The sequence below is a fragment of the Corvus kubaryi genome, unplaced genomic scaffold (genome assembly GCF_017639235.1).
Source record: "Corvus kubaryi isolate FWS band 111438036 unplaced genomic scaffold, C.kubaryi_AGA036_p1.0 37142, whole genome shotgun sequence".
Classification (NCBI taxonomy): Eukaryota; Metazoa; Chordata; class Aves; order Passeriformes; family Corvidae; genus Corvus; species Corvus kubaryi.
In genome coordinates, this window is record NW_024581036.1 from 633858 (window position 1) to 656908 (window position 23051).

Here is a 23051-nt window from a genome sequence, read left to right on the forward strand (position 1 = left end):
CAGTTCCTGGGCAGAGCTCCGGCCATGCGGCTGGAGAAATAAACATCTCTCTGAAACAGCTATCAAGAATCTGTCTGTCCGTATATATTTCCTTTCCACGGGACTCCTGGTTTGATATATGCGTGTTGCAGTATCCCCACTGCAACACTGTGAGTCTATGAAAGCCCCATTTTTTTACTTAATCAACTTCCCTTTTTAATTTAATCAACTCCATTTTTTTACTTAAACAATGAAAGTCCTACACTTTGGCCACAATAACTCCATACAGCTCTACAGACTGGGGCAGAGTGGCTGGAAAGCTGCCCAGGGGAAAGGCCCTGGGGGTGTTGGTCAACAGCAACTGAACCTGAGCCAGCATGTGGTGAACCTGAGCCAGCCCAGGTGAGCGAGAAGGCCAATGGCACCTGGTTTGTGTCAGGAACAGTGTGGCCAGCAGGACCAGGGAAGTGAACATGCCTCTGTACTTGGTACTGGTGAGGCTACATCTCAAGTGCTGTGTCCAGTTCTGGGCCCCTCAGCTCAGGAAAGATATTGAAGTGCTGAAACTTGTCCAGAGCAGGGCAAGGAAGCTGGTGAAGGGTCTGGAGCTCATGTTCCTATGAGAAGCAGCTGAGGGAGCTGAAGTTGTTTAGCCTGGAGGAGAAGAGGCTCCAGGGGGACCCCAACGCTCTCTAGAACTCCCTGACAAGAGGGTGGAGTGAGGTCGGGGTCAGTCTCTTCTGCCATGCCAGTGAGAGGATGAGAGGAAATGGCCTTAAACTGAGACAGGGGATATTCAGATTAGACATTAGAAAACATTTTTTTGCTGTTTGGGTAGTCAGGCATTAGAATAGGTTGCTCAGGGAGATGGTAGAGTCATCGTCCCTGAAGGTGTTTAAGAGTCATCTGGATCTGGCAGTGGGTGATGTGGTTTAGGAGTTACAGTGGCAGTACTGGATTGACTGTTGGACTGGATCATATTAAAGGTCTATTCCAACCTTAAAGATTCTTTGATTTTTTTACTTAACCAACTGAAATTAAGAACTGGGGCCCAGCAGACCACTGCACAGAGTAATACTGACACACTGTCACTGCTGGTGACCCTTGTTTTCTGAGGGCACTTCCATCAGCACCAGAGCATCACATCTCTGTGATGGGAAGAACTTGGGGATACCCCTGGGGCTGTTGCCATCCCCCTGAGCTGTTGCTCTAGACCAGTGTACAGCAAATTCAGAGAAACACCATATCACCAACTAGATGAGTCACATCGCTGCTATTTTTTTCACTTGAAGCCACGGAAATTAAAAGCATATATTTTTAAGGAATGATGACATTTCTATGCCGTGAATATCAACAAGAGACCTCCTGAAGAGCCATCCCTTATTGTAACCTCTTAGGGAGATGATTGCAGCGCAGAGATGCAGGGATGATTGCAGCTGGGATGCAGGGATTCCCAGTCTAGGGAATGAGAGACAGGCTTAAGAATTAACCTTCTAATCTCATTTTTTTTATATAGTGGCACCACCATCTGTGCTCGTTTTTTGCGTAATAATACTTCTATTTCATTTTCAGTTCACATTTTTGCACTAGAAATCAGAATCAGACAGTCTCAGTCTTTCAGATGTTTTAATCTATTTTGGAAAGCGTAGAAATGAATGTGAGAAGCCTGAATGTAGTTAAATTGTTACTGACCTCTCTCTTCACTTTAGCAATTACAAGACAATTTATGATTCAGAATAAAACCAGGAAGCAAGAACTTAGAGTTCCAATCTGAAGTCTGCTATTGACTCATTCATTGGCCTTTATCAGATGATTTTATTTCTCAGCTTCGTGTCCAAGAGTCAGGACTACCTAGCAACAATGTTGTAATGATTAATTAGGTCAGACCTGTTAGACCTGACTTTTCACTACTGGAGTCTATGGAAAACATCAAAAATATTCAAATTGCTATTTAAATTTATAAAGCATAAAATGCTATATGATTTAATGTGATTTAATGAATATCTGTAGTAGTACTTTCCACAAAGCATCTTCCTTCCATTATAAATTATTTTTTGAAGTATCGACTGTAATATTTCTAGTTGAAACAAAGATGTTTCTCACGTAGTTGTACTGCAAAATAAGAATCATAGAATGGTTTGGGTTGGAAGGGACCTTAAAGATCATCTTGTTCCAAACCCCTGCCATGGGCAGGGACACCTTCCGCTAGACCAGGAACTCCGTTCAACCTCTCCAGGGATGGGTAATCCACAGCCTCTCTGAACAGCCTGTTCCAGTGCCTCACCACTTTCACAGTAAAGAGTTTGCCCCTAATATCTGATCTAAACTTACCCTCCTTCAGCTTAAAGTCATTAAAGAACAAATACTACTACTTTTTTTGTTTCTCACCTACACACCTACAGCTAACACAACAGCATCCCATTTTTAATTTCATAATCAATTATTTTTAGCCATATTGGATATTCTGGAAGTTTCAAACAGTAACAATCACAGAATTTGTAATTTATATATGGCCAAGCAAGTGGAATGACGTCACTGAGCTGTTTCATTGTGAGTTTTTGTGTGTCGTATTGAAACATCTATGATCTAACATCCTAATCTTTCTTCCTCTGGAATTAGTAGAAAAACTACAGATCACACTGGAGTCAGAGCTACTTGATTTGATAAGGCTTGTGCTTAACGGAGCTCACTGGAAAACTCTCAAACTCTCTGTAACTACTTGTAACTACTCTGAGACGTATCCATGCTGCATAGATAACAGGCTAAGGCACAGAAGGGAAAAATTACTAACTCTCCCCTTAGTAGTAGAATCCTGTTTTTAAACTCTCACATTATTCAGCAGCCTGTTTACAAGATCCTATTATAAGGAGCACCTTGAGTTACTATAATTTTTTTAATGTAAATATTGCCAAGTTATCTGCATTTCTTGAAAACATACCGAATATTGGAATAGGGAAAGGATCAATATCAGTACAAAAGAACTTTTGACACAAGGAATTTTTAATACTATGCCATGATACAGACCTAATACTAAATAGATGATCTGAATTATCGCTGTAACATGGTTACACACAGACTTTTAACAATGCTGTTGGTCAATGTCAATGTGTGTACTTAAGCACTCCACAGTTTTGTCACCAATTTTAATGGCAACAGTGTTAAGCCTGTGTTGTCATACTACTTTTGCTGCAATTTTATGTAGAAACTTCAGGAATATATGTAGATTTTCCAGTAGGAAAATTTATTGGATATTAGATGATAAAAATGTCTGCACCACACAATATGTGTTCACCAGTCTAGAAGCAAGAATAGCAATAACGTTGAAATAAAAGTTTTGTCAGTAATAGCACAGCTCTTACAAGTGTGGTAAAATTAAATGAACAAGAGAGTAAGGCTAAGAATTATTTTTAAAACAAACAACTTCTATTTCCTCGATGATTTATTAATGATTAAGATTTGAACAGCTTTCTATTTTTATTCCAGAAGTATGAGTTCAGGGCAAGTTTGAAACAGCACTTCAGATTTGGGTCAAGCTCAACTCTGGTCCTTTTAAAGTCAGTAATCTGTTCAGTACAGGGTTTAATTTGCTATGGGGGTTTCAGACAGTAATGAAAATCATAAAATTATTTGGGTTGGAAGGGACTTTAAATATCATCTTGTTCCAAACCCCTGCCATGGGCAGGGATACCTTCCACTAGACCAGGTTCTTCCAAACCCCATCCAACCTGGCCTTGGACCTCCAGGGATGGGGCAGCCACAGCTTCTTTGGGCAGCCTGTGCCAGGGCCTCACCACCCTCACACTACAGAATTTCTTATGTATCTAATCTAAATTTCCTTTATTTCATTTTGAACCCATTCCCTCTTGTCCTATCACTACAGTTCCTGAGGAACAGTCCTTCTCCAGCTTCCCTTTAGACCCTTCAGATACTGGAAGGCTGCTATGAGGTCTCTGTGCAACCTTCTTTTCTCCAGGCTGAACAGTACAACGGGATTTATAGTTTTCTAGCACTGCTATTTTAAAACCTGTAGTGGGCAACTTACTACTGCAGAGTAGGCTATGTTGCCACCTAAGTCTTTGCTACAATTTTAACTTACTTCTCTGTAGTAGTATTTATGTATTTTTTTTCCTTTCCTGTCTGTTTTTCCTTAGTTTATCTTCTGGCTTGGATTTTCATGTGAAATGGCCATGTGCTGGCCAGGATTTTCAGTGAAACAGCAATCATCAACTGCATTCTTGTCCTGGGTTGCAGTGTATTCTATTACCATCCTCAGGAGCTGTTGAAACCAGGTGGGGCAGTGTTTCCTTGCCTCCTCCCCCCAGACTATCTTTCTGTTAATGGTCCATCAATGCCTTGCCACATGACTCATCATCCCATTGTGAGATGCTCCACCCAGAAGGAGGAACCAAGCATTCCATCCTGGATATAATCTGAGATTCCAAACACTACAGACAACCTTTCCACTGGATTCCCAGAGGACAAGAGCTACATAGCCACCACTGGACTTTCTGAGGAAGAGCAGACCCTTCTACAGGACCACAGCTTCAACAGAACCACATCCACCACTTCAGGAGGACTGCAGCCACCATTTTATCGGACTGCTACTGCCACCGTGACTAACAGCGCATCAGGTTGTATCCTGACTCTGTCAGTTTAACCCAGTGTTTTCTGCCTGTTTTGTTTTTTTTTTAAATTTCCCTATTAAATTGTTATTCTGACTTGGTGCCTCCTACTGGTTTGTTTTCAAACTAGTACAATTCTCCATGAGCAATCTAGCACAGCCCATTGCATGACTTCTGCACCTTTGGCCAACAGAAGTCAGGAAACAATTTTTATGGACTTGTCTTGTTCAATATTTCCTTTTCAGGTAGAAATAATTCAAAACAGGAAGACAAACTATAATTTTAACATACCAGAATTTTTATATCGTCACCATAACCCCAATTATTTTGGTCATGTCTTAGTATTTATTTGTTAATAATACATAAGTATTTATGACATTATTGAACTTGCATGTAAAAGCACACAAGCTGAATAATTTACCATACAAAGGCTATAAGATTGTTGAGAGACCCTAAAAACATAAGTAGCATTGAAAAATACAGTTGCCTTTATCAGACAGACTTTTAATCTTATGTAAAGAAGCAACAGGTTCAAAAGACCTATCATCCTCACTAAACCAAGCTGACAGATCCATTAGACTTCAATCTATAATTTTCTGGATGAATCCAAACCTTTTTCACTATTTAATCCATCATAAAGCCAGCATAACTGCAATTTCCCATGTTCTCTTCTTTCCTCACTTTAAAGATATTTGGGCATTATTTTAATCTACTCTCCCTTTAACATGCAAGCTCATACATGTGCCAAGTCCCTGCTCAATTATGTGTGTGTCTTGGCATCCTTTTAGCTGAGGTTGTATATGAACACAGCAGTTGTTCAGAGATACCAGACCTTTGAACTTAAAAGAACATGAATGTAGGAGAGGGAGGACATAAAAGAGGTGTGCAAAGTAATTTTGAAACAGATGATAAATACCATAGCAGCTATTCTTTCATGAAGTGCAGATGCCTGCCAGTTCCAGAATGCACGAGCAATCCTGCTCATACCGGAGGGACAAGTATGACAACTCTGCTCCAGGACTACTAGCCCAACACTATGCGAATGAGTCTCGATCAGTAGAGAAGCAGGTTGTTACCAAGATTTGAGAGCCAGGTTTCTCAGCATGTCCCAGGTCCATTACTAACCCACGATGCTTAACTGGCTAATCAAATGTCAGCCTGCTGGCTATAGATATTTGGGACTGCAAGAAGAAATTTGTTTACACGTGAGTTATCAGCATGGCTAAACAGAATGAACTTAGAAGGCATTGGTGGGCTAAGATTTGGCCTGTTCCAGCCTGAGGCACTGCCTACTTTTAGAGCAGAAGAGGAATCAAGATTCAATTGTTTAGTTTCAGAGTTTGGATTACAATTAACTCCTGCAGAAACCATTGAGCAAACAGATTAGACTTTTCCCACCGGCTATGAAACAAAATTTAGGAGGGCTGTCAGAATGAGCTACACAACTAAATTAAGTTCTTGAACTGATACAGTTGTAGACCTTAAATTAGCTTTCTAAGCAGGCATTACATTGCTAGCTTTAAAAATCTCCTGGCAAATACTGAAATCAGAAAGGGCACTGGATTAGGAGTCCACCTAGATTAGAAAAGGGCATTTTATTTGCAGTTTCCCTACAGGCTGAAGAGTCAAGTATACCCAGTGGTGATCTCCAAGAAGTCTATGAGGCCACTAATTATACACAGAATGCTTAATGGCCTTCAAATCTTTGTCACAAAGATGAGCTAGCCTATGCTAACTGCCCACTGACCAGAAAAAACACAAATACTCAGTTTGCAAAGAGTAATCTCTGACTTCTTTGAAACTGGGATGTGTTCAAAATATTGTGCATTGATGCTGGAATACAGATGGCAAAGCCCCTATTATGGTGTTCCTGCACACAGAAAAACTGTAGGGCTTCTGTTGGGCCTACAATTTTAACTGCCTTCAGGTACCTACAGAGCCTTTTTTGGCAGGCACTGAATCAGGAGGATGGGGAAGCAGAGGTTAAATGATTTACTAAGAATTGGTTTGTTAGAAGCAATGCATACTGCTTGCCCAACACTTATTGTGCCTACCAAAGCAGGATGAGAAGATATGAGACTATTGATAAGGTGAAGGAATCTTGACCAAAGATCCTGTTTTTAACCTAAAACTAACTCAAACCAGTCTTGAAGTTTGGACTTAGCCCAGGGAAATAAAGAGCATGCACAGGGAGGAAAGGTGAAAAGTTCAGGATGAGGAAGACTCTTTACTTCATCTGAGGAAGACTCTTATTTCATCTCAGAGACCCCTGCCCACGACCACCAGACAACACTGCACAAGCGCAACGTGGATATAAATGACTTTTGGGCTCATTGTAATACGAGGCGAGGCTAGGCGGGGCTAGGTGATGAATATGTATAGGCATATTGGGAAACTCAATGAATATGGAACTTGTAACTTGATATATACCAAGCTGAATGCAGCTATCGGCATGCATGACTTTAGAGGAGCTATGCCCCACGTGTCCCAGCGCTGGAATAAACATACCTCCTTTACTACTTATTCCAGTAGTGGAGTCTTTCCCGCTCATCATTTTGGTGAGCCAGCCAGGAGAAACTCTGTCTGATCGCAGGATCGGCTGAGGAGCGGACGTCCTAGGCATGCCCCAGGGCTTTCCTGGAGGAACTCCGCCCCTCGGCTCGCTCACTGCGATGGAGGGACAACGATCTGCTGAAACTGCAGATAAAATGGTATGTTTTGCATTTAGAGTGCCTGTAAGTCGAACGCGTGGCCAGGACTGCTGGTAAGCTGCGAGGAGACGTCCCGCGCACAGCATAGTCCCTGTGAGGTTAAGGTGGGGCTTGCAAGCAACTGGCTACAGGAGCCAGCAGGGGGAATTTCCAGCCGCCAGAGTGGCTGCCAGCAATCCTGAGAGTGGATCGGGTGATTCCAGGGGGGTCCTGCCGGAACTTGTTACCATGTTGGGAAAATATAAGCAGGACCCTGAAGCTATTACAGGTGAGTGTTGTGAACATTTTTGCTACTAGTAGCTGGTTTGAATGTTGCTGTGTTGCTTATGTGTCTGTGTTGGATTGCTTTTTTTGTGTCTGTGTTGGATTGCTTTTTTTGCGTCTGTGTTGGATTGGTTGTTGTTGGATTGCTTTTATGTGTATGTGGCTGTATATTAGCTCACCTATTCATTTGTAAATTGGAGACGTGCGTGTTGCCGTGTGTTATTTGAGTGTGTAGTATTGAAGCATTTGTTTGGGGTGGTGCTTGATTGTTGATTTTGGAATTGTGGCTAGGCAAGAGTTTAGAAGAACCCCTCCCCCTCAGTGGTTCGGTTTGGATTTGTGGGAATTTATAAATCCAATAGGACATTGGCTAGAGAGGAGAGGCGAACGAGTTCCTTTAGAGGGAATATACAGAACCTCTGCAGGAAGATTAGTGACTTTAGACTGGGAACAACCAGCAGCAGAGGATTTAGGGTTTGAAAGAGTACGTGGAATAGATTGTTTGTGTGGATGTGTCAGAACTTTTTATTCAATGGGAGGGTGGCATGTTGCATGGGTATTAATACAGTGTAAAGTTTGTAAAAGGAGGTGGTACTGTTCTTCTGCCAGGCGGCACTTCTCAGTGCTATCAGGGGTACTCTAGTGAAGTTGATTTTGAGCCTGAGATTTTAAAGACTGTGTATGGAAAGTCACATTTGGTACCTGAGATTTGGGAGGTTCGGGAAGAAAACTGGGAAAGAACTGTGAGAGAGTGTGAAGAAAGGTTTGGGTGGAAGCGAGATAAAACTAGGAGACAGAGATAGAAACAACAGTGGCTAAGCAGGGAGGGAGGTCGTTGCCCCCTCCCTCAGTAGTTATATGGTAGAGGTATAGCCCCGACTCTTTCCGTTCATGTGTCCTACCTGCATGAGTGGTAAAAGGGACTCCCTGCTTTGTGTGTGGGTATAAGAAGACTCCAGCCCCACACCATCTGTGGGTTTTAGCTCAGTGTGGATTTTGTAGAAGTCAGAGACATTACAATTCTATTTATTTAGCAAGCAAAGATCTGTGCCCGGAGTGCTGGCAAAGCAAGGAACATTTTGTTTTAAAACTTTTGTGTGGCAAGGAGCATCACATTCCTAAAATAGTGTGCTAGAAACAGATTGGGAGGAGGTAGTAAAGACTTTTGAAGAAGATTTCAAGTGACAGCGAAGCAGGCTTGGCAGAAGGCATAGGAGAATTTATAAAGAGTGGCTTATACACTATACAGGCGACCCCAAAGGGGTGGCACAGTATTTGAGTGAACTCAAACTCTGAATAGGATGGGAACCAGACAGAGTAAGGAAATCCCCAGAGCAAGCCCGCTTGGCTGTATTTTGGCACATCATTGGAAAGAAATAGTAGGAACCGGAGGCACAGAAAATAAAAGAACTCTTATAAAATATTGTACCCAATGGTGGGCACTGTACAAATTAGAAAATGGAGCAAAATGGCCATCTAATGGAACTCTAGATTATAATACCTTGCTACAGTTAATGCTGTTTCTGAGACGGGAAGGTAAATGGGAAGAAGTTTCCTATGCTGATGCATTTTTCTCTCTCCAAAATCACCCTAAATGGCAGAGAGATTGTGGAATTAAACTCCCCAGTGATCCTATGGTGTTAGCTCTTGAAAAAGAAAATAAAAAAGGCTGAGGAAGAATTAAGCGGTGTTGTTCGTCGTGCAGTATAGGTCAGAGATGTACAAGGTCAGACAAAGTCTATCAAGCAGCAGCTCAGGGACAAGATGATGATGAATTAACCGATTTGCTTAAGCCTCCCCTTAGGTGAAGGGAAGAGGATGCAGATTCGGAAGGAACACCAATGCCAACCCCCTCTCCCCCGGGCAGTTCTGTCTCGTCCCGAACCAGGAAACAGGTACTGATGGTGCCCCTGAGAGAGGCAGTGGCACCTGATGGGGATACAATGTTGATTAGAGTACCTTTCTCTACTGCTGACCTAGATGCATGGTATAACATTGCCAAAAATTACTGAAGTGATCCAGCGGGTACCGCTGAACGCTTGAGACTTATAATCAAACAGCATAATCCAGATTGGGCTGATATACAATTATTATTGGGTGGACTAACAAACACAGAGAAACAGTTAGTTTTGAAAACGGCTCGAGACCTGGCAGAGGACTATTACAAAACACAACAATTAGATACAAAAGATTACTTCCCACTCCAGGAACCACACTGGAGTCCAAATAGAACAGCTGAATTAGAGAAATTAAAAGGTTATCAAGAATGGATAGCAAAAAGGATGGAAAGGGCTATTCCCAAGACCCTAAACTGGTCAGCTTTGTACGCAGCAAGGCAGGGTCCTTCCGAGTCACCATCCAAATTCCTGGATTGTCTGAGAGACGCAATGTGCTGCAATACATCGCTGGATCCTGAGACCGAGGTAGGGGTACAGCAGCTTGTATCCTTGTTTCTCGGACAATCCACGGGAGATATCAGACGTAAATTGCAAAAACTTCAGGGGCCAGAAGGGAGGAGCCTGGAAACTCTATTAGATGCAGCTTGGAGGGTATTCAGTAATTGAGAAGAAAGTTACAAGCAAGGGATGAGGAAATTAGTAGCAGTAGTAAGGGAAGGAAATAGAGAAAAACCTAGACAGAGACCCTCCAGACAAGGACCTCCCAGACAGGGCCCACTCCAGCTAGGTAAAGATCAATGCGCAATTTGTGGGAAGTTTGGTCATTGAAAAAATGAGTGCCCAGAAGGAAGACAAGAAGACCGCCAGAACAGAGGAGACCAAGAAAGATGGAGGGTGGTTGCACATGTGAAAGAAGATTAAAGAGTACTGGGGGATTTTACCCTAGCAGATCCACTGGTTATAATGAAGCTAGGGGAAAAGGAAAAAGAAATAGAATTTTTGGTTGATACGGGGGTATTACCGCTGGCCTGGTTCCTGCGGTATATCACCGTGTCCTGCAGCCATAGGGAGGAGGAGGAGGAGAAGATGCAGCAGGCAGGAATTGTGCAGCAAGATTGATTTATTTAATTATTTTACAAACTCTTTTATAGACTTTTTTCTTCATAGTCTAATTGGACAAAAGACCAGCCACCCCTTGGGGGTGATTGGCTAAAATCCTAAAACATCCATTATCAAAATATTTTCTACTATACCATAAACAAGACTTTCCAAGGTTGCAGGTGGCTTGGTTGTTTACATTCCCTGCTACCTCTTCTGTGAGAGAGAAAAGTCTCTGACGGACTTAGAAAAATAACAAGAAAATCCTCACTAACAGCATTTTTGTACCTACACGGGGGCAGCATATTCAGTTTTAAATAAAGCTTTAATGCCTGTGGGCGATGACTATTGTGGTACATGGAGCAACTGGTCAATCTGAAAAAGCTTATTTTTGCAAGCTGTTGAAACATAAAACTGGGAAACAATGAGGTATTCACAAGATTTTATATTTACCCAGTTGTCCAAAAGCACTTTTAGGAAGAGATCTATTGGAACAATTACAAGCAACCATTATTTTTAGGAATGGGGGAATTATTCTGGAGGTAAAAGACCAACAGTATGTGGAAATACTGAGCTTAATATTAACAACCAAAGACTCTGCAAAGGAAATTAGAGAAGAGAGAATGAGTCAAGTGTTCCCAGGAGTCTGGGCCACAGATGCACCTGGGAAAGCCAAAAATGCAACCCCAATACACATCAAACTCAAAGAGGGAAGACAACCAGTCAGAATTAAACAGTACCCCCTCAAAAGGGAAGACAGAGGAGGAATTAGCCCAATAATTGAAAAACTCTTACAGTTGGGATTGTTAAAAGAGTGCCAGTCTGATTTCAATACTCCTATCCTGCCTGTCCGTAAACCTGATGGGTCTTACCGGGTGGTACAGGATTTGCAGGCTGTTAACAAGATAACTGAAGATCTCTGTCCTGTGGTAGTGAATCCTTACACTCTGTTAACATGCTTAACACCAGAGCTAACTTGGTTTACCGTTTTAGATCTAAAGGATGCTTTCTTTTGCCTCCCTCTCCATGAAGTCAGCCAGAAGTTTTTGCATTCGAATGGGAAAGCCCTAAGAGTGGGTGCAAAACCCAGCTCACATGGACCGTGTTGCCCCAGGGATTTAAGAACAGTTCCACCCTGTTTGGAGAACAGCTCGCAAAAGACGTAGAGTCCTGAGAAGCCCCACCAGGAGAAGGGAAGCTATTGCAGTACATCGATGACCTTCTAATAGCTACCCAAAGAGAGGAAGCTTGCGTAGCCTGGACAGTAAGCCTCTTAAACTTCCTGGGACTCCAAGGGTACAGGGTATCTAAGAAAAAGGCTCAGGTGGTGAAACAAAAAGTGATCTATCTGGGCTATGAAGTCAGTGCTGGGCAGCGAACTTTAGGGCAAGACCACAAAGAAGCGATATGCCAAACCCCAAAGCCCCAGACAGTGAAAGAGTTATGGACTTTTCTGGGGATGACAGGATGGTGCAAACTGTGGATTTACAATTATGGGCTGCTCGTGAAACCACTATACGAGCTCATTACAAAGGAAAGCAGAGATCTCCAGTGGACAAAGGAGGCCACGCGGGCCTTCAGCCAGCTAAAGAATGCCCTCATGTCAGCTCCAGCTCTAGGACTTCCAGACGTGAGTAAGCCATTCTTTCTATTTTCCCATGAGAAACAAGGGATGGCCCTGGGAATACTAGCACAGGACCTGGGCCCCTACTGATGGGCAGTTGCCTATTTCTCTAAGCAGCTAGATGCAGCAGCCAAAGGATGGCCTGGATGCCTCAGAGCCATTGCAGCAGTCGTGCTAAACATCCAAGAAGCACACAAGTTTACCTTGGGTCAGAAAATTACTGTGCTGGTATTCCACACAGTGTCCACAGTGCTGGAAGTGAAAGGTGGTCACTGGCTCTCCCCACAAAGGTTCCTGAAATATCAAGCCATCATGGTGGAACAAGATGATGTAGAAATAGTGGTAACTAACATTGTCAACCCAACTTCCTTTCTTAGTGGGAATCAAGGAGAACCGGTACCCCATGATTGCCTGGAAACTATCGAAGCCACCTACTCCAGCCACCCGGATGTAAAGGATACCCCTTTAGAAGATGCAGAGACCTGGTTTACTGATGGGAGCAGCTACGTCATCAGTGGAAAGCGGCATGCTGGGTATTCAGTTACCACCTGCCAGGAGGTGATAGAATCTGGACCCCTGCCAACAAACACCTGTGCACAAAAGGCTGAAATAATCACCCTAACCCGTGCCTTAGAGATAGCAAAAGGAAAGAAAATAAACATCTATACAGACTCAAGGTATGCATTTGGAGTTGTACACGCACACAGTGCCATTTGGAAAGAAAGAAGACTGTTAAATTCACAGGGAAAGAGCATCAAACATGCACAAGAAATAATGTGACTGTTGGAAGCAGTCCAGCTACCTGAGAAGGTAGCAATCATGCACATAAGGGCACATCAGAAGGTGAGCTCAGAATTGGAAGAAGGAAATGAACTGGCGGACAGAGAAGCAAAAGAAGGAGCAAAAGGTGAGGTAACAACAACTGGAGCCTTGATCCCAGATGGACAACTTTCCCTAGAGAGTAAGCCAACATATGATAAAAAGGACAAGAAATTGATTAAAGATGAAGGGGGAACATTTAACCAAGAGGGATGTGCTATCACTGCAGAAGGAAAAGTGGTTATTCCCTCTCATTTGCTATGGTCAGTAGTTAGAGAGGAGCACCAGAAAACACACCAGGGAACAAATGCCTTATATAACTACTTAATTGGGAAAATGATTGCTAGAAGCTTATACGAAACTGTTGTGCAAGTAACTCGACAGTGTAACCTTTGCCTCCAGACTAATCCCAAAAATACCCCCAAACGAAAAATGGACCAGATTGGGAGAGGCCATGGGCCTGGACGGCAGTGGCAAATTGATTTTATAGAATTTCCAAGAAAAGGGGGGTATTGATATTTACTAGTGCTGACAGATACTTTTTCAGGATGGCCAGAAGCTTTTCCTACTAGAACTGCTAAGGCTCGAGAAGTAACCAAAGTGTTACTTCAAGAAATAATACTGTGCTTCGGAGTTCCAGCCACAGTGTCCTCAGACAGGGGACCTCATTTTATTTCAGGGGTGGTATAACAAACTAGCTGACATTTAGGCATAGATTGGGAACTCCACACTCCATACCACTCCCAGTCGAGTGGTCAAGTAGAGAAAATGAATCATTTGATTAAACAGCAAATTGTGAGATTAGGGCAAGAAGCTAACCTACCCTGGCCCCAATCTCTTCTACTTGCATTGTTACGAATTCGAACCAAGCCCAGAATTAAAGAAAAGCTAAGCCCCTTCGAAATGCTTTATGGGAGGCCATACGGGGTACAGAAAGGCATATCTACCCAAATACGGGAAGAGACGCTAGCCACCTATATGATTGCTTTAGACAAACAGCTTAGAGAAATTGGAAAACATGTGGCTGGAACTTGAAGTTGAGACTTGGACGGTCCTGTACATGACATTCAGCCTGGAGATTATGTATATGTTAAGTCCCTTACAGAAAAGACTCTGGAACCACAGTGGGAAGGACCATTCCAGGTGCTTCTCACCACTTACACCGCGATTAAGATCAGAGAGCAGAGTGCCTGGATTCACCACACCCGAGTAAAGAAGGCTCCAGAGGCCCCTTGGAAAGTGACCCCTGGGGATGATGAACTGAAACTGAAGTTTACCCGAACAAAATGAAAATGTCAGGGTGGCACGCAAGTATAACCCAGAAAATTGTTTTTTTCACAGTCATAATTGTAGCTTCCAGTTGGGAAGTTATTCATAGGAGAGAAGACATATGGTCTCAAGCCTTTATGCGGTTTACTGGACTCATGGGGAAATATTCTGATTTAAAAGATTTAAACCTGCTGACTGTGGTCATGCATGGAAACCAAGTGTATACAAAGCAAGAATGGGAAAAACAACAAAGAACTTGGCAGCTTCAGGGAACTGTAGGAGAAGAAATCAAAATAGGAGGCCGAATGATTAACGGAACGACTCATAAAAAAAGCAACCCAAATTAGTGTCTCAACTACTCCTACAGACAAACGTAATGAAATCTGTAGTCATTCAAGTGAAGTAGATTGTTGGTATAATTTTACATTAGTACAGACAGTTGAAGTAGTTTGTCTTTGGGGCCAGGACAGTAATGGGCTCTCATTCAAATTCCAGATAAATGTCATGGCTAGGCCTAATATGACCTACACCGGCAATCGGATCCAAACCTAGGTCACATCACTTAAACTTGAGCCAAAAGTTTATGAGATTGGCCCCTATGTAGTGAGGAACACAGGCCAGCAATTACTGCTGTTTAATCCAGAGTGGTCTCTTAAGCACGTAGAACTACTAATGCAAATTAACGTTTCTGAGATCCAACCAGCCTGCTCCCCTTTAATACAAACATCCTTTGAAGGGTGGACAGCCTGGCTGCAAAAGCAAACACCCCTCAAAGGCAGAATGCGGAGAGACATGACTGACATGCTGGGAACAGGACTGGGAGTCATAAATGGAATTGATTCAGAGATACTGATGAATAAATTGGCCACGGCAACCAGTGACCTGACCAAATTAAAACAGCCCCTACAATCCTCCCTATTAGCATTAGGAAACAGCCAGTGGCAAGTCTCAAAAATACTCCCAGACCTCGCAAATATCAGCGACCTGGACCACGAACTGATATTAAACACACTTGGCACAGCTCAGGACAATGTCTCATTAGCCCTTAGCTGCATACAAGCTCAATTATGGATGCAGTCCACAGCTTCCTTAATTATAAGAGAAGGTAATGAAGGCGTTTTCCCTATAGAAATCCGAGGAGCTGTTCGGAATAATGCTACTAAGTTAGAAAGAAAGCTCCAATCCTGGTGGACCTTGGTAAATTTCACTTATGACCCAATGACTAACATAAGCTACTGCCTTTGCGCTTACTATACGTAATGCCACAGTTTATGTAATTCATCCTATTGTTGCATTGGGACTAAACTATGAAGGAACAGTTTTTCACCCCTCTGAACATAGAGTATGGGCTCGGATGGTAGGAGGAAAATGGCAAACAGTAAATTTAGAATCTTGCATCACACAGGAACAACAAGGATTTATCTGTGAAACTAATACACTTGATGCCAAAGACATATGTCTTTATGCAGAACAAGGCATTTGTCACTTTGAGATCCACCCAGATACTTCACCAAAAACTGTACTTGTATGTATTGGCCAAGGCTGTGTGTGCTTAAGAACTATCTGCACTTCTATGATGATAGATAATATAAATATAGCTGCCAGGAATCACTCTAATTTTTGTATTAGTAAGTTTACCAAGATTGTTGGGTGTGACTTTTTGTATTTAGCACCGGTTGTGTCTCATCAATTGATAAGGTCTAACTACACCATATACCATAAATTGCTACCCACACCTATTGGGATGGACCTCACATTAGTAAAGCAATTAGTGAAACATCAGGACCTAATTGAGATTTTAGGAGAAATCCAAAGAAACGGGAAAAAGACCTTAATCACCATCCATCATGACACACAAGAAATCAGCAGAATCTTGCAAAGAGTAAAACAAGATGCAAGTCATAACTGGTGGGACTCGCTTTTCGGGTGGTCACCTACTGCAACCGCTATCCTAAATACGTTATGTCACCCCATAATTGTCTTATGAACCTTGGTTAGTGCCTGCCTTGTGCTATCACATTGCTTATTTGGAACTACAGAGTACTAAAAAGGTTATCAGTTTTAACTGCTTTGTCAAACACACATGGAAAAGCATTGAGGGATGCCTACCGAAAAAAATCATTAGGAAAAGAATTTATGAATTAGTAAAAGAATTTACTAACTCTTTAGAAAAGGGGGGACTGAATCAGGAGGATGGGGAAGCAGAGGTTAAATGATTTACTAAGAATTGGTTTGTTAGAAGCAATGCATACTGCTTGCCCAACACTTATTGTGCCTACCAAAGCAGGATGAGAAGATATGAGACTATTGATAAGGTGAAGGAATCTTGACCAAAGATCCTGTTTTTAACCTAAAACTAACTCAAACCAGTCTTGAAGTTTGGACTTAGCCCAGGGGAATAAAGAGCATGCACAGGGAGGAAAGGTGAAAAGTTCAGGATGAGGAAGACTCTTTACTTCATCTGAGGAAGGCTCTTATTTCATCTCAGAGACCCCTGCCCACGACCACCAGACAACACTGCACAAGCGCAACGTGGATATAAATGACTTTTGGGCTCATTGTAATACGAGGCGAGGCTAGGCGGGGCTAGGTGATGAATATGTATAGGCATATTGGGAAACTCAATGAATATGGAACTTGATATATACCAAGCTGAATGCTGCTGTCGGTATGCATGACTTTAGAGGAGCTATGCCCCATGTGTCCCAGTGCTGGAATCAACATACCTCCTTTACTACTTATTCTAGTAGTGGAGTCTTTCCCGCTCATCAGGCACATATAAGCTCCTGTGCTCTGATCTACTTTCTTCAGCCTGTGTTACACTTCTGTCCTAGTGGGGTAGCACAAGTGGCTACAGTTGTAAATGTACAAAAATAACCTATAGAGGTTACCCTCCTCTCCTGTTCTTTCATGAGAACCCAGTGGAATAGCATGTCCCTTTAAAAATACAGTAGCTTTTATGATCCACCCAGCAAAGACTAAAAAAAACCAAAACAACCCTGCCTTAAACTTACCTTATATTTAAGGGAGAAAAATTTGAATCAAGAAACATCCAAAGAATGAAGGGTTTCCCCCACTGTTTCAGGAAATCACATTTACCAGTCAGTGAGGATCTTTAAAAGTTAGAGGTTTACATGTGACAGAACAGTGCAACTGTAGATTTTTAGAGATAAAGTGGGTGTCAAAAAGGAAGCTAGTGCAGAAGGATGACATGAGTACCACCCAAATTGTGACACCTATGATTGATCTGGGGAAAAAGATTGAAAACCCACTACAGTTATCTTCCACATTTCCATCTAAAATGTTTTTCCATTTGAAAAAGAAACATGAATTTTTTTGAGGGTATAAAAATCCCCAGTTGTTTCACACAGCACAGAAATACAAAACTTACACCAGAAATGGAATATGATATGACAAAAGTCTATCCCAATATGCTGTGTGAAACCCTGTGTGTGGAGAAAGGTAGAAGGACAGGATAAGGCTGTGAACACTAAGGAGTATAAAGGTCATACCTCAAATAATTGTAGCTAAGAATTGAAGTTCAGTGGTTATTAAGATTACCACAATAAAAAATCATGTGCGGCCATCAAACTTATGTCACTCAATAAAAACAGATGGGATGAATCGGCATCTTAAGTTTAGCTGTTCAAATAGCCTATTTTGAGTTCTTCTTTGAAGTAAGATGCAGAAAATTTTGCTTATGGGGAAACCTGGTACAGTAACTTTCCTACAGGAAGCATGAATACTTCAAAAGTACTTATTTCCTAACGATTTGCATAACTTCTTTTACTGAAGCAGAGGACTAGATAGCAAAGAATTTGCTGTATAGAGGAGTGAAACAACTTGTATTTTGTGTATTTAAAATTTGTTTTTTCAACATAAGTAATATTGTTAAGAGTTACAAAGCAGAATGTGAAATAACAAAACCACAATTTTAAGGATTCCTAACAAGTAATAAAACCATTCATCAGAAGATCGATACCAATCATTACTAGTGGATTTCCTTACACGGATTAGTTCTACTGCATTTAGAGCTTTCCACATACATTTCTCTAGTGATAAAATGTTTAGGGTTTTGTTGTTGTTGTAGTTGTTGTTGTAGTGTTAAAGGTTTTTTAATTTTTAAATTTTTTTGAGGGATGTTAATAGCATAAATATCTTATAACATGGTTGAAAAAAGTTTGGCTTATAGGTATAACTCATAATATATATCTTCCCGGTTTGTTTTGGTTTGTTTTCCCTGCAATAATTTTTGATGTTGATAATAAAATTGTTAATGATCTAGCAAGTGTTACTCACACAAAATAATCATGTCTAATCCAGAAAACTCTTTTCTCTTTATAGTGTTCATGACAAAAATAGTCTCTTGTTCAACTTGCTGAATTAACGAGGAATTAACAAGGAATGCAATTAGCAAAGTAGCATCAGAGATTTCATCTGCTTCAATTAATGAAGCTCATTGTTTAGAGTTGGACAGAAAACAGCCATTACATCTCATGAAAAATTGTGACATTTTAATATTAAGATGAAGCCAAGAACACTCAGTGCTGCTCACAAAGAGTCGTTGACTGGTACTCCAAATACTAGATGGCCTTTTTGGTAGGACATTTGTCCTGTCAATCAAACTTGAATGGAAATCTTCGACATTTGAGGACTGTTCTTCGGTGACCTTCTGATGATTTTGACAGTGTGGTTAAAAATGTGGGATGGAAAAGGAAGAAAGGAAATACTGTTCATGACTTGTTTTTACAAGATAGTCCCAAAGGAAAGAAACCTTCCTAATTAAGACATTAACAAGATAGTAAATTAATTACATCAAATCTATTCAAAATGACATCCAAATCTAGTTTTATACCATTAATTTAAGTCTAAATGATTTACAAGTTTTTCTAAAGTAAATCAGAAAACATGGCTACATCATCCCAAACTTCCTTTATGGTCCACATATAGAAACTAATTTCATATAAAAACAATCAAATAATTAATCAATTACTTTAATAGGCAATCAGAATGGAAACTTTTGTCTAATTTAAAAGTAATGATAAAGTAAGGTAAGCTTAGGAACAGCTTTTGAGTTCAAGCAAAATGCTTCTGTAATTTTTTTACTGAAATGCCCAGAGAGAAGACATAATTAAAAACCCCCTAACCTTTCAGTCTGTCTGGTTATTGAAGAAAAAAAGAAAAGAATGAAACACTAAGAGACAGTTCAGGTCAATCTGGGTCATTCTTTGGAGTATACCATAAAAAAAAAAAAAAAAAAGTTTATTCTGAGTGTGCCTATGTGGGTGTGTTCCAAGATATCACCTCTTTTTCTAAAAATGTGTTTCCTTTAAGTTACCAGTTCTGTTCTTTCTGAAACCCCGGTTTTCAAATACTTTCAGCTATCCTCCAAATGTTGATACATTTGTCTCAGTCCTCACGAAAAAAAATATCCCAGAAGTACCATTTTCTTTGCTGATACATGTAACATTTAATTACAAACTTGGTTAACATTGTAGTTTTTACCCCATCAACACTACTTACAAGTTTGCTTTACTCTGTCACCTGCAATATACATTCTCTCAAAGTTCACAGATGTAGCCTCTGGAGTCAAGGATTTATGTAAATAAAATATGATTTTCTGGAATTTTTAAACTTCATAATGCTGATCTTACTCATTTTTATTATTCGTTTGACCAGAAGGAAAATAAAAACCTAAGAACGGCAGATTAAAAGCCCATCAAGTTTAGTATCCTGTCTGTATCCTGTGGCCAAAGAATGGAGCACTGAGGAAGAGCATGAGGACAAGCACATATCACTGCTTCTGCAGAGTGTACTCTCAGACTCCAACAGGTTGCAGCTCAGGGACTTTGAGAGCCACAGACACTGTCTTGCATTTAATACTTGTTGATCTACTTATCTTTTATGAATGTGTCAGAAGTCTATGCAAACCTATGCAAACATCGAGGATCCCATAGCAAAGGCTCACTTAGCTTAACTGTGTCTTGTATATAGAAATTTAAAGAAATAATATAGGTCATGTCCTGCCTCAGTATTTTGAGAAAAAAAGAAAAGTTAGATCTCTTCTTGTAAGTGGAATGAAGTTATGAGGCAGCTCTGGGCTGGCTGGATCAAACTATAGACATAGAATAGACATAGAGGCAGGGCTCAGACAGCTTAATTTTCCTTCACCGCCTGCAGGGAACTGCGTCCAACACACAAATACCAAGCACAATGCAATGGTAGTGATTTGGTAAGGCAAGAAAAGAATATGCACAGGAATAGTATTGTCCAGCATTTATTTTTTCCCCCAGGATGTGAGATGCTGTGTTTACGCATGTTCCACTTCGCTGTTAGCCTACTTACAGAAGGCATCACTTCATGATGAACAGTAAGAGCAGGTACTACTTACATACCTAATTATACTGTGTTAGTTTAAAACAGTCTAGGTTTTTTTAGTAGGCGGAGGGAGCCACAGCGCCGGCTACCGAAAGGTCAAACTACTCGAAACTTCTGCTATATCCCGCATAGGGCGAATCGCTGATGGCTCTGACGATAGGCAGGTTGCTGGTCCAATTAGAGAAGTTGGTAACGCCTCTGTGACGACATATTTAACAAGGGAAAAAGAGGGGGGCCTTCCGTTTCTTCTTCCGGGGATGGCGAGGTGGCTTCCGGGGCCCACCTCGCCGGGGCCCACGCAGCCGGGCCATGCGGCCGCCGCTATCTCGGCATGGCTCGTAATGAACTTTGCTTGTTTAGTTGCTTTTAACTAGCCGTGCTGGGAGCCGGAAGGCAGAAGCGGCGGCAGCAGCTTATTTTTTTCGGCGCCCCACATGAAGAGAGACGCTGAATAGAGCCGGCGCCGCGGTGGCCGACAGCAAGGGGCGTGGCGAACAATTCCCCGATACGGAGCCCAGACGAAATCAACTTTTCAGCTCTACAAAACCGTATAAGAACTTTCAAATTGATAGAACTTGAGAACAAGCGAATCTACGGACAACAATTTTCTCCCGAGTCAAAAAAAAGGAAAAGGTAAAGATACGTGAGGAGAACAACATGGCAACACTAAGGTCAGTGAAAAGAGGGAGAGGGAAGAGGTGCCTCGGGCGCAGAGCTGAGATTTTTCTACAAAGTCGTGGTGAGGACTATAAAACAACAAACTGTTTCCCTGTAATTCATGAAGTCCATGGGAGCATGCAGAGATCCACTCGCAGCCGGTGAGAACAAGTGCTCACACTGCAGCGAGTAGTTGCTGAAAAAGCTGTAACCTAGTAGGAAACTCGAACGCAGAGAGAAGGTAGAAGATAGAGAAGAGAGGATACTTGGTTTCCAAACTAAACCAGCTCATCTTTAAAAAACTACACCTCACGAACTAATGACCCATGCAAAACAGTTGTGGGAAGACTGCCCGTGGGAGCGACTCACGTTGTAGCCGTTGTAGGGCGGGACTGCTACTCGTGAAAGTTAAAACCACGCTGGAAAAGTTCACAAAGAACTGTCTCCCGTGGGAAGGACGCCACGGCCCAGCAGAAAAAAAATAAACTCCTTTCCCTAAGCGAACTGAAGAAAGATTTTTAGAAGGGACAAACTGACTAAACAGCCCGTGTTTTGTGTCTCTGTGCTGTCAGTGGGAAAGAGGGAGGGACTGTGAAGAAAAGGTGTTCTAAAAGTTTATTTTAATTCTCATTACCCTTTTTTTCTATTATTTCTGTTAATAATAAATTTTCTTTATACTGTTTAAGTTTTGAACCTGTTTTGCCTTAGCATGTTTTTCCCGTAATCCTTATCTCAACTCATGAAGCCTTCATTTTGTTTTCCCCTCCTCTGCTCAGCTGTAGCAGAAAAAAATGAGTGAAACATTTCTCGTGAGTACCTGGTGCTTAACCAGCATCAAACCCTGACATACACTATCTATAAAATAACTTTGCTACTGTATTTGTTCTATGATCCTGACTACAAGTTATAATGGTTTCCTTCCTGAACTCTGTGAAACAAAAAAACACCTTGCTATTCTTCCTGGTACAAATGGTAACGTTAATATTTTGTTTTGTGGAAGCTACACATTAACAAAAGCTATACATAAGATGCTACAAAAACTCTGAAATAAAATTTGATTTTTACCTTCTTTAATTTTGAGGCTGTGGGCTTGGTGTTCAAAGCAAGAGAAATTTTTGTGGATTTTTTTCTGAAGTAGCTCTCCTGTCTTCAAATGACCACTGAAACAAACCTGTGGAGAAACAGAAAGGTTGTGAGACAGATTAATTGCATTTTTACAGAAGCAGACTGTTAAAAGCTGAGGTACAAAATGGAAATTTGAGTATTCTGACAAAAAAATCCCAACAAATTAAGAGCAGTCATAATAATCATTGAAAAATCGTAACTTTATCTTTTACTTCACCTCTGCCACCTAAAATAGAGAAAGAATACCTTGTTTCAGGTTTCAAAGGACTTGAAAGCACTACAGAAACTCATGTTAATGTCATCTCTCAAAGATGAGCTCAGATTTTCTTATTTCTTTTTGAGAGTCCTGACCCTTACAGGCTTTTTTCAGGATTTACTGCAAGGTTAACTTCTCTTAGGTTGGTTTTTCTGAAGTGAAGGTATATTTAAAAGGAAATAATACACAAGTGGTGGAGAAAAACTGCCTTGGTGACTGATGGTCTGTGCTAACTGCATAGTTAGTCATCACTCCTTTGCAGAGCAGCCAGCCTGAATGGAAGGTATTTCATACATGTGCATTTTTGTTAAAAAGTTCTTGTAGTCTCTTGATATTGTTCCTTTCCCTGAT

At 41.3% G+C, this 23051-nt stretch overlaps 1 long non-coding RNA gene across 3 annotated transcripts; it reads left to right on the plus strand.

Moving 5' to 3' along the window:
- Positions 1–4497: 4497 nt before the first annotated feature.
- On the plus strand, positions 4498–17025 carry LOC121661337. 3 transcript variants are annotated; one of them, XR_006014925.1, is made up of 4 exons: positions 4498–7580; positions 9370–9471; positions 11566–11836; positions 12574–17025. It is a non-coding gene; the product is annotated as an uncharacterized LOC121661337 (long non-coding RNA). The 3 variants fall into 3 exon arrangements; XR_006014924.1 differs by having other exon boundaries at positions 4498–9471; XR_006014926.1 differs by having other exon boundaries at positions 4498–9471; positions 11605–11836.
- Positions 17026–23051: the final 6026 nt, after the last annotated feature.